We start from the raw sequence: 15030 nt of genomic DNA, 5'->3' as shown, positions 1-15030 counted from the left end.
CCACATAGAACTCACAGCTAGGGAAATGAGTTACTGTCCAAGAAAGAGCCAGTTGCTGACAGCTGCTGACTTCCGGGAGTTAGGCCCAGCCAGCAAGGCTCGACTGTTTTTCTTTTGTGTGTGGTAATTCCATAGAGTACCGGTGCCATCTTAAGAAACACACCATAGTAGTTTTCATTGTGTGCCTTTATGAATATTTGCTATCAAAGATTATTTGTTAGGCCTATTTGTTTTAGTAGGGAACGTGTCCAAAGGCAGGCAGACGTGTCGCTGGGAAAATGTTGGGGCAGGAGTGGGCAGGGGAAAACACACAGGGCTCCACCCTCTGAACATCAGGGCAAACACATTCGCATATTTTGTTTAATATCACTCACATTGTCTACTGTCTGTTGGAAGCAGGTTAGTTTTCTAGTAAACATCACTGTCATTGATGCCAACTGTTTTTTCTGGAATGGGCTCAGAAGCAGTCCGGCTCCTTGCCTCCTCTTCATTCATTTCAGTTTTCAGTTCGTCTTTGGATATTTTAAAAGACAGGACTGGGCCGAGGGCACAGTTCAGTGGTAGAGCACTTGCTAGTATGGCAGGAGTCTGTGGGTTTCATCCCCAGCACTGCAAAAACAAATAAATAGAAATTAGAAAAAAGAGAGACATAATGTATTGCACTAACATTTCCTTTTATTTTTAAGTGAAGTTTGGAAAAAAAAAAATCCGTATCTCGTATTTCTTGAGTTTGGCAAATTTCAAATTTTCCTTAAATATGCATTAAATGGGGTAAAATAAACACATTTTCTTACTTTCCCCGCCCCCTCTTCTTGCTGGTTTGTACATCAGCTTTCCTGATGATATCTATATAGCGCTGCTGATTTCCAAGAGATTCAATTATCAGATGGTGTTGACAGTCTGTTGTAAATCTCATAAAAGGAGGATTGTACTTTATTTTCTGACTGTGCCAGACATTTTCCAAGTAGGTATTTAGAACTCTGAAAGCGTCCTGAAGCAGATCGAAGTAATATTAAATACAGGTCAAGTGCTGGACTCAAAAGTTCTTGGCAATGACCCTTTAAAAACAAATTTCTCTGATAGGCCCAGATCTGCTTTTCTAATATTAGCATAACTTTCAGTTTTATCCATCAGCAAACAAATATTGTAAGTGTCTACATTTGGTGGAAAATGAAAATGATGGATGTATTATTTGTTCTTTCTCTTAGGAAAAGTTTATGAATTTTGAATCATTCAATCTAACATGTCTTGATGGATTCAATTTACCCTCCTGCACTCTGCCCCATTTATAACCATTTAATATAATTAAAAAAATTCAAAGTTAGGTGGGATGGGTGGAAGGAAGGAAGATGAACTTTGAGGAGAGATAAAACGAGGTCCAAACAGTGTATGAATGTGTCAGACTATCACAAGGATATCTATTAATATGAATGATTTTTATAATTTATGTATCAGTTACAAAATCAATTGGATTTTTAAAAATGAAGTCCAAAATTTTGAAGAAAACCCATGATGGTCTTTTATTGATACCACTTTCTCTTAGAAAGCGTGACAGCTGTGGTTATTAATTCTCTCATATTTTAAAGGGTTTACTAGTGATCATATGGGGAAAACGTCTGAAAGGGGTGTTGCAGGTGGGGGTCCTCGCTTGTCCTTCTAGAATCCTTCCCCTTTGGTGGGAGTCCCCAGTGCTGTTCACAGGGAGATACAAGGTGGTCCCTCTGTTGCTGGATATTTTTTCTTCCTGGTGGTAGAGTGGGTTTATTATCATGGTCATGGTTCAAGCTTGTCTCCTCTTCTTTTTTTTCCTTTGTTCTTTTCATTTTCTTTTCTCTTTCTTCTTTCCTTCCTTTCTTTTTTTTGTGTGCATTTGTAGTGCTAGGGATTAAACCCAGCGCTTATTCTCTATCAATGAACCATACTTTCAGACTTCTTTCTTTCCTTCTTTCTTTCTTCCTTCCTTTCTTTCTTTCTTTCTTTCTTTCTTTCTTTCTTTCTTTCTTTCTTTCTTTCTTTCTTTTTCTTTCTTTCTTCTACATGAACTCTCTGACGCTTCTCTGCAAATGGTTTTTATATCATCATTCTCCTTCCTTAGATACACTTATCCCTGGGGAGGAGAAGGGCTAGAGCTTGGGGGTGGCCACCCCTTCCCACCTTTCCCAGGGCTGGTTGACCAGCTGACCATGCTTGGGGATCCCAGCAAGATCTGTGTCCTGCTATGGCCAAGTGCGATCTGAGTGTTGTCCCAAGTGGAGTGCAAGGAAGTTTCTCTTAAGGCAACAGATACATCCTTTTCTTTGGCAGTCAGTGGTGAATCAGAGGGACAGCAGGTCTGTCTCTCTACCTGTCACAGAACACACTGGGAAAATGTGCCTGGCAGACAGCAGTATTGGTGTAAATGTGTGGGAAACTTCTGGGGCCTTCTTATTGCTTCCCCCACTAAAGGAGGGCTAAAGCATTTGGGGAAGGCAGTCTGGGAAAGAGCAACCTGGATCTCCGCTGGGCCATGGGCTGGTGGGGAAAGTGTAAGGGGCATGGGGCCACTTCCAGCACCATGACTTTGTGGCCCCATTTATAGGGCCCAGAACTCGGGATCCTGTCCTGGCCCCTCTCTTGGAGAGTGTGGGTGTTCTTCATGAATAGTTTCCATCTCCATGTGTAACTCTATGTCTGCCTGGTCCAACTTCTGCCCACATGCAGTATGCACCATGAAAGGCCATTTTTCTTTTTGAAGCAGATCCAATAATACACATGATGAAGTGCAGGCAACATGACTGTGGAAAAAAATAACTTCTCCCAATTATCTCAATGGAACAAATGGTTGGGCTCTCCAAGCAAGAATCTGACAGAGAAATTAAATCTTCCTCACTTAAGGTCAAGGCATTAGCAGCAGAGGGGGACCACTGGGGGGTCCAGCTGGCTTGCTGGTGGCCATGGCTTTAGGCCACATGCTGCATGCAGGACTTTGCCATTCCAGGCACCACAGGGCCCAGCCTGAGGTGCCTAGCTATGCCTCGGTTTACCTTTTCTTTCAAGAGAGGTTAATATCTGTCTCTTACTTCACTTAAACATGAAAAGATTGACTTTTTTTTTTTAAAGAGAGAGTGAGAGAGAGAGGGGGACAGAGAGAGAGAGAGAGAATTTTAACATTTATTTATTTTTTCTTAGTTCTCGGCGGACACAACATCTCTGCTGGCATGTGGTGCTGAGGATCGAACCCGGGCCGCACGCATGCCAGGCGAGCGCGCTACTGCTTGAGCCACATCCCCAGCCCCCAAAAGATTGACTTTTATGAGATGATCTCAATGGAGAGCCTTTGGAATGCCTTTGAAAAGAGAAACGGTGTAAATACAGGAAATTAAAAAACGAGGATTATAAAATAGTAAATGAGGGAGTAGTTCTCTGAAGTTCTAGTTAACATCCCTGGAATTTAATGGCCACATACTACCTTGACAAGCCCAGACTGACAGAAGGTGTGTGTTCAAGGCTTCTGCTTAGAAATGAAGCTGCAAGAAAAAAACCAACAGGGTGGCAGAGAAAGGGTCAGATGCCAGCAACCCCCCAAACACCTGCCCCTACCTCCTTATTTATAATATTTTGTATATAAATCATCACAACAAGCTTTAGAAGAAACAGTGTTACAGTAGGGAAAATAGTCCTTTACATCTTGCAGTAGATTCCTAGAGTTGTAAGAATGCAGTAACTACAAATATACACAATATCCAAATCTACCCTGATATGGATTAGGGTTGAAGCCAATGGGATTTCTCCTTCCTTCCTTCCTTCCTTCCTTCCTTCCTTCCTTCCTTCCTTCCTTCCTTCCTTCCTTCCTTCCTTCGCAAGATCATGCTAGGCAAGTGCTCTACCACTGAGCTACACCCTCAAGCCCCAAAGCTGGATTTTAATTAATTAACTTATTTTCAGAGTGAGATTTTTAAATGGCAACAGATTTGGAGTCAACCAGAAGGTCATTAGTAAACATACCAATTTCCTAGGATCACAAAAAAAGAATGAAGAGCACTTTGCCAAACGTGGAACAGTGATGTATTCATTTGGATGAAGACTTCAAAAGAAAAACAAAAAAACAACCACAAGGATCTTTAGGGTGGTGCTTTCTTCCATCAAAGCCCTGCTCTATAGCTTGATGATGTACGGTTTCTAAATTTCCAGGTAGGGCAATGGGATTTGGGAAAAAAAAAAAAAGATGCATTTGAGAGACAAGAGAACATGCAGAAATCTTCCAGAAAGTCCTGCGTGAACAAAGATGGGGAGGGGGCAGGAGAAGAAAAAGAAGCTGATGTGGATGGGGGAAGGAGAGGTGTGAATGGCCCTGAAGTAATTTGGTGAGAGGAAGAGATAAACAAGGGGCCTTTAGCCCCTGGGAAGGCCAGAAGGAAAGCCTGTTAACTCCCAATAGCCAAGGCATTAGATTTCACGCAAAGCCCTTTATCTCCCCCCAGGACTGATGTTATCTGGGCTTGAAAATGATAAATCGTTTATATAACATTTGCTGATTTACAAAACGGAGGTGCTGTGAGGATGCGGAGGGTGGGGCTCAGGGGCACAAGCTACAGGGAGCGTTGACCTCCCCCATCATTTTGCAGGAATCTTATCTCCTGGGGAGTGGACTAGGAAGAGTGGAGGCAGGGCAGGGGCCGCTGGAGCTGCGGAAGGAGAGGGGGCCGGCTGGGAGCGGGCTGAGTGCTGTGGGCTGTTCTTCTGGTTTTTCTGGGTGTGTGTGTGTGTGTGTGTGTGTGTGTGTGTGTATGTGTGTGCGTGCGCTCACCTCCAGGGCAAAAATGCTCTGGCTTCCCACTGAGAGAATTCTCATGAGGACTTGGCTCCGGGCAAGTCACCTACAGGAGCTTTGCTCTGTGCTGTTCCCAGGTGGGGAGAGCTGGGTTCTAAAGGGGTGTCCGTTTTGAACAGAAGACATGTTCTGAGACTAGGAGAGGCGGCGAAGAACCAAGAAGCGGGGTTCAACCACAGCCAAGATGATTTCTAAGTGTCCATTATCATTTACAGAAAAGAAGCTCCCCTCCCCCCGCCAAACCTCTATAATCAACTTATTTTAAACAGACATTTGCAATTAATTAGTGGCGTTTTATTAGGGCTTACAAATTGGAGTTTTCTGTATTGTGATTTTTCTTGTGATTCTCGATAAATTGGACCTTGGTTTGGGGGCTCAGGGGTACAGTGCCTGCCTCGCCTGTGTGAGGCACTGGGTTTGATCCTCAGCACCGCATAAAAATACATAAGATATTTTAAAAAAATTGGACCTGGGTTTTGAAGACTGGAGCCCGTGGTGTTACTCAATTGTTCACGGACTAGGAATGTACTAATAGAGTTATTTCCGACCTCTCCCATTCATTTTTCTTTTTCTTTTAGTTTTTTTCTTTTTCCCCCCCCCGCCTTAGGAATCCGGGTTGTGGGTCCTTTTCGGGGGAGACCTCGACTGAGATGGTGCTCTGGCGCCATCTAGTGACAAAAGGAGAAGTGCACTTGGAAGCTTCTGAGCCGGCCGGGCGGTTTCCTACCAGTGAGGTGAAGAGATTGTGTCTGCCAGGTAAAAATCCTTGCACTTTAGGACTGTTTGTAAACCAAGAGCTTTCCCACTAAGTTTTGGTGGCAGGATGCCACGAGGGCTTTACTACTGGGCTCTTAGAATGACTCCACCTCATTAGGGAGAGAGTGAAGCTGAATGTTATGCTATCCAGTGGCCTGTTTCCCCACGGTGGGGGAAAAAGTCCCTAAGGAACTTGGGTTCCCTGTGTGGGACTTTGATCCTCTCCATCTTTAAGTCCAAACGTACCCTGAGAGACAACTAAGCCCTGGAAATGTTCAAACTGTGCATGTGGTCACAGGGCTCTGCAAACAGATTTGAGGGCTGTGTTTCGGGACTTGGGCCCACACCATATTTCCTACCTGACTTTGAACACTTGTTACTCTCCTGAAAGAAGCCCCCTCCCACCCCAGGTTAGCAGGGTGGCTCACACCTGTAATCCCAGCAGCTCTGGAGGCTGAGACAGGAGGATCGCTGTTCAAAGCCAGCCTCAGCAATGGCGAGGCACTAAGCAACTCAGTGAGACCCTATCTCTAAATAAAATACAAAATAGGGCAGGGGATGTGGCTCAGTGATTGAGTGCCCTTGAGTTCAATCCCTGGTTCCGGGGAAAAAAAAAAAAAAGCAAGCTGTCCCTTTGGTGCTCCATGGTGACCATCAGTGTGTGGTGGATGGAGAAGAGAACAAGGAGGAGGATATGGTGGAGGGCAGGGAAGGAGGAACCCCTGTTTGCAGGCCAGCTATGGCAGGGAGGTAGGGAATCAGGTGCTGAGGAACACCTCCAGGCAGATGCATCTTGGGGAGTTAGAACTGTGTTTCCAGTAAAATGTTTTTATCCAGGCACCTGCTGGGAAATCCTCATGGAGCATGCTGACCCCAAGGTACAGAGATTAGAGAGAGCATATGAGAGAGGACGGGCTGTTATCACCACACCAAATACAGAGTCGTTCTCAACTTCAGGTAGGCCTGGGGCTCTGGAAAACAGGGGCAGAGGGAGACATTCGCCCTGGCTGGGCTGTGCCCCAGCATGGGCTGCCCCAAAAGTCATCCTGAGAGGGAGCCACAGACTGACAGGTGCTCCTTAGAAACCCCCCACCTGCTGGCTGACGTTTGCTGATCATCCTGGAAGTCTTAGATTTGGATGTGTCACTTAAAAATGCAGCTTTTACAGAGAGACCTCCACTATGGTTCCCATGAGGGGCCATGAGTGGCCACATTGACCATTAAAACAAAACGTTCGTGACTGCCCCCAAACAAGGCCTGGGAGATACGGAAAGGCCACCTTCACCTATGAGTGCATGGATTCATTTTTCTTTCTTCCTTCCTCTTTAAAATTTTGTCACTGGGGATTAAACCCAGGGCCTTGCCTTCCCTCCCTCTTTCTTTGCCCCCCTTCCTCCCCTCTCTTTCTCCCCCACCGCCCAATCTTTCCTTTTCAGTAGTGTTCGGGATAGAACCCAGGGCCTCACACATGGTAGGCAAGCACTTTACTACTGAGTTATATCCTCAGTCCAGAAGGACTGACTTCTGTTGGAAGATTTTCAGGGTGCCTATTTTGAGTTGTAGCTGCTAAGCCCCAGGGAGCAGCTACAGGAGGTCTCACAACCTGGGGTGGTGGCTTGCTTCAGTTGGTCAGGGCACCGGCACTGGGGTCTGCTTTATTTGCAGTCATGACAGGGCTCATGAGGACCGAGCTGTCATCTCGTGAAGTGTCTTGCGTGCTCTGAAAGTTGAGGGGCCAGCTTTTCAGGAGGTGTCACCCCTTTTTCCTGCCTTCACTGGTGGCCTCGTGGACTCCAGTCAGCATTAGAAGTCTGAATCCCAGTTTTCTCTGATATGTGGATGCTGACCCATAATGGGATGTTGGAGGGGGGAGCATGGGAGGAATGGAGGAACTGTAGATAGGGTAAAGGGGCAGAGGGTAAGGGAGGGGGCATGGGAGTAGGAAAGACGGTGGAATGAGATGGACATCATTACCCTAAGAACATGTATGAAGACACGAAGGGGTGTGACTACTTTGTGAACCACCAGAGACATGAAAAATTGTGCTCTATATGTGTACTCTGGATTGAAATGCATTCTGCTGTCATGTATAACAAATTAGAATAAATTTTAAAATTAAAAAAATTCTGAATCCCAGATGAGGGCAAGACCCAGTGAGATGCGTCTGCTGGGACGGCAGGCCTCTCCTGGGGAGGCCTGATGAGCACAGCTGGCCAGGCTAGAGGGCTCTGGCTGTGGGAGGTGGTGTCAATGGGCATCTGCCACCCCAGGATGTGAGACCTCCTGTAGCTGCTCCCTGCCCAGGTATTGCATGAGTGGAATTATATAAAAAGCCTTTATGAGCTGGAGAGAGTGTGTAATCTGTTCTGAAGAACATAAAGTTCATTGTTTCCCGTCGGCTGTGGCTTCCTCTCAGCTCAATCTATTATGAATGCTCACTGCCTGTCTCCTTTCCACAGGCAAATGTTCCACGGGCTTCCAAGAGGCTGTGTTCAGACACCAGAGTTCTAGCCCTTTAGGAATGAATGAGCTTACTTTAGAAAGAGATTTAATTGAAGACCAATTCCTGTTTCCTAGTCTGTTTGTGTTTTTGTTTTTTTGTGGTGCTGGGAATGGAACCCAGGGCCTTGCACAAGCCAGGAAAGTGCTATAGGCTGAGTTACACCCCCGGCTCGCCACTGCACTTCGAATCACATGTAATTCATAACACAACCTGAACATTTATGTTTTAAACAGAAGGGCTTGGTCATACTCAAATGGAAACTTGAAAGGCAGGTACTTTCTCAACTTTTGATTTTTTTACCTTGACAGCCTTGAGACTAGCAGGGAAAGATCAGAGCAGGGAGGGAGTCCCTAGCAAGAAAGCAGACTCTAAGGGCTCTGGAGTTAAGGTAAGTAGCTGCAAAAGAAAGCTGGTCACTGGGCTAATGTCCACTTGCAAGTGATTTCCTTCTTGGTTAGAGTCTTCTAGCTAGCATTTTTCCCCGAGGATAGCAAAATGAAAATAACTTGTTTCAAAAAGTATTCTCTCTCTCTCTCTCTCTCTCTCTCTCTCTCTCTCTCTCTCACACACACACACACACACACACACACACACACACACACACACACACACACGCCCCTCTGGATCCCCCCTGGGAGTCACACAAACATTGCAAGCCTAAGTTGCCCACAGATTCCTGCATAGGGAAAGGAGGGGCACTTAACAGGCAAGGTTGGGGGCCCCTTCTTTACCAACAGCCCCATCCCAGGAATTTGTTTCTGTTAAAACTCCAAAGGAAGGAAGAAACCCCTCCAGTACTCCTCCTTATTTGTTTACCACACGAGGGAAAGTAGGTCCCCTTATTTGGAGAAATGTCCAGGGCAATTTCCTTTGCCAGCAGGTGGGCAGATGGGGACTCACTGAGGCACTTACCTGTGACTTCCTTCCTAGGAAGCAGGACGTGGAGTCTCCTTTGTCCCTCTGAGGCTGGCCCTCCTGGATCAAGATGGCAGGGTCTGGCTTCCTTTGGTTTGGTAAAAAGCTGTACGTAAACCAGCAGCTTAGTACAGACGTGTCAGATGCGTTCTCGGGGAAGAAGTAACTTGGTCAGGACTTCCAGAAATCATGCCACAGGAGCAAAAGCTCCTCCTAGACCCAAGAAGTCAAGGAAACCGATTCTGTGTCTGTTTTCCTGGAGTCCATGGTGTGTGTTTGTACAAGCCAAGCAAAACCCCCCTGTGAATTACTTCACTCCTCGCAAACGTTCGGCACAGCCTTCAAAATCGCCCAAGGATCTTTTCATCAGTTCAAAGGAAAAATGTGCTATTTCAATCTTCGAACGTATCTCTTTATAGCTGCAGAATTATCACGTCATGTCATATGCATGCTGCACCTGGGGGGTGGGGGCGTGAGCATGAAGTAGTTTTTTTTTTTTTCCTTTTGTAGTGTATTTTTTACAAAATTCACTTTAAAATCACACTGATTTGGCCATGTCTAGAAACATACGTGTGTGTGTGTATATATGTGTATGTGTGTGTGTGTGTGTGTGTGTGTGTGTTTAAGATTGAAGAAGAAGATCAACGTTGCTACAGATTTTTTGTCTTGTGGTGGGGGAAAGGGGAGGGAGAGGCAGAGGGAATGTGCTAGAAGGAAGTAGAAACATCGATTCTGAACTTTCATTCCGTCAGCACTGAACATGGCCCACTCTGGTGGCTGTGGGACTCTGAGATGGCTGAACTGCCATGGCTTGTTCTGGAGCCTTGTCCTCCTGGACCAAAGGGCTCCTTTGTGTTAGCAAGTCCTCTGTAATGTCAGTGGGGGCTGTGTGGTCTGGCCCAGCACACAGCTGTGGGTGATATGGCTGGGGACAAAGAGCAGATGTTTTATTAATGTGGGCCTCGTTAAAGAATGGTCTAGATGCTTTACAGTGTGAAGAAAATATCCGATGATGCTGGCAGACCTTTATAAGGTTGTTATAAACTTTATAAAATTGCAGTCCTCTTTATTCATGTTGTGGGGATATCATCCAAGATATTCCACGGATGCCTCAAAATCAGGACAGTACTGAGCCCTGTGTGGGCTGTTTTTTCCTGTGCATGCATACTTATATAAAGTTTAATTTATAAATTAGGCTCAGTAAGAGATTAACAATAATAGCTAAAATAGAACATTTATAACAATATACTATTAATATAACTTTTAATGTAGATCTTATTTAAAGTGTATGAACTGTTTTTTCTGGAATTTTCTATTTTATTATTTTAAAACTGTGCATAACTTTGGGTAACTGAACTACAGAAGGTGAATCCATAGATAAGTAGGGGGAAACCAATATATTTTATTATCATTATTATTTGGGGGGTACTGGGGATTCAACCCAGGGCCTGCCTGCTAAGCACAAGCTCCAGTAGTGATTTTTTAATTTTTGTTTTTTTTCTTTAAATTTTATTTTTATACCAGTGATTGAACCCAGGGATATTTAACCACTGAGCCACATCCACAGCTCTTTTTAATATTTTATTTAGAGACAGAGTCTTGTGGCTCAGTGGTAGAGCACTTGCCTAGCACGTGCGAGACACTGGTTCAATCCTCAGCACCACATAAAAATAAATAAAAAATTAAAGGTATTGTGTCCATCTACAACTAAAAAAAAAAAATTAAAAATTAAAAAAAAAGACAGGGTCTCCCTGAGTTGCTTAGCTAAGTTGCAGAGGCTGGGTTCTTGTCCTCCTGACACTATACCTGGCCCAATCTTGATGATTTAAACACAGTAGATTTTGAATTAAAATATGAACCAAGAAAAGAACCCTATTTTAGAGTTCCAGATTCCTCAGTGTGAATGAAACTGCACCTTTCAGAGCATGCTTTGATTGTTCTCACTGGGAACTGAGTGTAAAACTTGGCTGAAGTAGGAGAGGAAAGCAGACAGTCACATGTAGTGCTGGGCCAGATAGAAACTGGCTGCAGACAGAATGCAAACAGTACCTTTGCCTCATGTGCTGCATCAGAAGACCAAGCAGAAGAACCCTGGCGGACTGCTGTGTTTACATCCAGAGCTTTCGCAGGTTGCAAACTAATCTTCACTGATAGTTCACCTTCCAGAAATTGTCCTGTTCGGCTTCACTAAGATTTCTTTTGTTCTTTTCTTTCTTTTTTTGTGTGTATGTGTGTGTGCTAAGGATTGAACCCAGGATGCTCGACCCGTGAGCAACATTCCCAACCCTTTTTACTTTTGAGACAGGGTCTCACTCATTGCTGATCCTCCTTAGAGGTGTTCACCGGGAGGCATGGCAAGACTTTTCTTTTTAATATTTATTTTTTAGTTGGACACAATACCTTTATTTATTTATTTTTATGTGGTGTTGAGGATCGAACCCAGGGCCTCGCACGTGCTAGGCAAGCGCTCTACCACTGAGCCACAACCCAGCCCCATGGCAAGACTTTTCTTGAAAGGAAACTTTGGTCACTGCTATGCAAATATAACCCTTGATTCTATCTCGTGATCTATAAAGTCACTGCAAACTCAAGAGTAACTGGATACAGTGGTCACTCCTAGGCAGGGCTTTACTTTCCTCATTTTCAGTTACCCTGGGTCAATTTATTGTCTGAGAATACCACACATAACATTCCAGAAATAAACGATTTCTACTTTCATTATGATATGCTGTTATAATTGCTTTATTTTATTATTAACACTTGTCCATCTCTTACTGCATCTAATTTATAAATTAAACTTTACTATTGTTACATATTTAGGAAGAGCCATTCTATGTAAGTTTTGATATCATCTGTGATTTCAGGCACCTGGGAACGTCTGAGAACACAGCCCACCCTTCTTCTTTGCTGAACTTGTTATTAGGGAAGGAAAAGGTTAGTTTTCTTCAAGCCTCTGGTCACATTTTCAAGTGATCAATACATAACCTTGTTTTATGTTTCTGTTTAGAGGCCCTTTATTTAATATTCGTTGTTGACTCATTAACTCTGAACTCACAGCTTTAGAAGCATTGTCACTCAGGCTGAAATTGTTACCTGTTTGTAGAGCTGGGGATTAAATCCCCATTTCTTGTCTACTAAGTACAGGCTCTAGCACTGAGCTCTGCCTGCAGCCCCTTGAATGGATTTTATCCAACACACTGGTTTTCTCCAAATGCACATGCAGTCTTATGTGCTTTGAAACCCTAGACACACATCAGCACTGGGCACAGGGGCATTTTAAACAGTGGAACCACCACCAACAAGCTCAAGAAGGTGAAAATGAATAGACGGCAAAATAGATACCTACTGCCGCCTGGAAGTTGGAACAAGAGGCAGGAATGGCCTTGTCCAGCCAGGTCACGCTCATCTGGCAACTTGAACTTTTTGCTGGTTATCACATGTTAACAAAGGACGGTGAAAACCGTGCAAGCACTGATTTGTGGGTGATTTTTAGCGAGTAAGTGAATTTGCAAATATAGAACAATATGTTGATAAAGCCGACATGCAGTTTTAAGATCTGTTGATTTGGGATAATGCTCATCTCCTAGTACTTTAATTTTAGGTTTATACAATACCAAAATGTTTTAAAAATTAATTGCTTTTATATGGTGTTTTGCTAGTGAATGTGCCTTTTTAAAATAGATCTTCACCTTTTTCTCCCATTGAAGTCAGTGATCTCTCTCTGGCTTGACTTTCTACACCCATCCAAAAATCACTCACCAAACACCTTCCCTGTTTCTGGGTGTGACAGGCCCTGATTTTAAAGCCTCATTAACCAATCAACAATGACATAGTTTTGGGTTGTCTTAAAAATAAGAATTTCATTATATTTGAGCTCTAAATATGTGTTCAACATATTAAAAAGAGTAAATAATTTCCCTTTGGCATGTGAAATCTTTCAGGTGTCATTTTTATGACAAAGAAGGTTTATGAAATTTTTTAAAAGTGGAATTATAGATCGATCCCTATACGTCACCATTCCCTAAATTCAATTTTATAGAACAATTAATGGAGGCTATGCAACTAGATAAATTTAAATAAATTATGAGCAAAGTCAAACTTATTTCCCAACTACAGACTTTCTTACAGATTTTTAACTGCTAATATACATTTTAAAATCTGATGAGGTTCCAGTGTGTCCCACAGAATTAACTACGGAATGTCCTAGAACAGTGTTGTCTGTGTCCCCAGATAAGGACTGGCCAGTGCATAGGACATATAGGATGTGTCCATCAGCCTTCCATCCCTATAACAACATCTGGGATAGCCAACATATAAAGAAGAAAGGTTTACTTTGGCTCATAGTTTTGGAGGTGTCAGTCCATGGTCAGTTGACCTTGCTGCTTTTGGGACAGTAGTGGAGCAGGACATCATAGCAGGGAGAATATGGTGGAGCAAAGCCACCATATTCTTCATCACCAGGAAGCAAAAGAGAGGAAAAGGAAGGGGCCAGGGTTCCACAGACTTCAAGGACAAGCCCCATGACTTACAAACCTTCCATGGGGTCCCACCTCTTAAAGGTCCCACCACCTACCAATAGCACCTTGCTGGGGACCAGTCAGCACAAGGGACTATGGTGGACATTTCAGATCCAAGCTATTGCATTGGGAGTCTGTGGCTGAGGTGCTGCCTCTGACCTGTGGGCTTGGGTGGAGGGAACATTTGGGAGATAGATCCCACTGGAAATTAAAGCCCTGTCTCCCATTGTCTTGGGTACATGAACTTAAACACCCCCTTTTTTCTCTTGCAGCACATATTGAAGGATCGTTTCCTGTTGTTTTAGGTTAATAAAGCAGACACACTGCTCTCTCCAAGGTGATTTTGCAAGAAACATTTGTTAACCACTGACAATGAACAGACGCTGTGCTTGGGGTGGGTAATGCCAAGATGAGTGAGAGTCTGAGCTGCCAAGAGAAGAAAGAAGCTCCTAGTGATTTCCCTTTGATCTTGTTTTTCATGGAGCATTGATAATCATCTCAACCTCAGTTACCAAATACAAATATTTCAGGAGGCACCTAGGCAGAAAATCACTGCTCTTTGAACCCCATTGAGCCCAACTGAGACTGCCACTGTTGTAAGGATGCTTGTTGAAATACTGTGGCTTTTCTGTCTCTTCTCACATTTCTACAGAGACAGCATCACCTGCAGAACACATAATATGTTTTAAAATTGTCCCAAAGCGGCCTTTTGGTGAGAGAATCAATCAGTTGGTCACTTCTTTTACTTTGTGCAATTTGAAATTTGGTGTCAGTCATCTCTGTACATGAGGAAAACATGATGACATTGTTATCAAACCTCTGTTATGTACCAGGTGCTGCACTAGGTACCAGAAGATGCCATGAATGAAATTTGGTTACTGTTCTAATTGATAAAAGGACTTGGATTTATAATTAGGTGGTAACAATTGCAGCTACCATTTCTCAAATGCCCTCTCTGTGCTTGGACTTTGCAGAATCACTCTGAACAGTAATTCTGAGATTGCTGGCAGATGTTTGAATGGAATTGGTTATAACTGTTGAGGATTAAAATAAAAGTATCTGCCTTAAGGTAGAAGCACAGAAAACAGCTTTTATGCCCAGTGTTAATCATAATATTAGATGACATCTGTTTCTTATCCACCTGTGTCTTCTCATACTTGGCTCAGAGCAGACTCTCAATAAATGTTTATTAAACAAACAAGGATGACTTAAAGAAGAAACGACATTTGTCTACTCAGCAGAATAGTAGATATGAGGTCACGTTTGTCTTCTTAGTTCTTAAGAGAATTCTCCTTCTTGCTCATTTGGGGAACTAAGGATTTGTGCAAATTGACATGAGTCAGTTTGTCATATCAATCAAGCCAGCAGCACATATTTCCATGCTTTTTCCAGATAATTCTGGCATAATTATCTTGGGGTCATGTATTATCTGGAAAATGACCTCACTTCTCCATTTCACACTGTGAATTGGCCCATGTTCTGGAACACTGCAAACTCTTGCCATAAACTTCATGACAAACACACAGATC

At 43.6% G+C, this 15030-nt stretch overlaps 1 long non-coding RNA gene across 1 annotated transcript; it reads left to right on the top strand.

The window, feature by feature from the left end:
- The first annotated feature begins 648 nt into the window (after window positions 1–648).
- LOC144366309 (uncharacterized) lies at window positions 649–14702 on the top strand. Its single transcript, XR_013425330.1, has 5 exons — window positions 649–5566; window positions 6404–6523; window positions 9000–9092; window positions 11849–11918; window positions 13774–14702. It is a non-coding gene; the product is annotated as an uncharacterized LOC144366309 (long non-coding RNA).
- The last annotated feature ends 328 nt before the right edge of the window (window positions 14703–15030 follow it).

Source organism: Ictidomys tridecemlineatus, chromosome 8 (assembly GCF_052094955.1).
Source record: "Ictidomys tridecemlineatus isolate mIctTri1 chromosome 8, mIctTri1.hap1, whole genome shotgun sequence".
Taxonomy (NCBI): domain Eukaryota; kingdom Metazoa; phylum Chordata; class Mammalia; order Rodentia; family Sciuridae; genus Ictidomys; species Ictidomys tridecemlineatus.
Note: the sequence above shows the minus strand (reverse complement) of the source record. Positions and strands in the feature narration are given on the sequence as shown.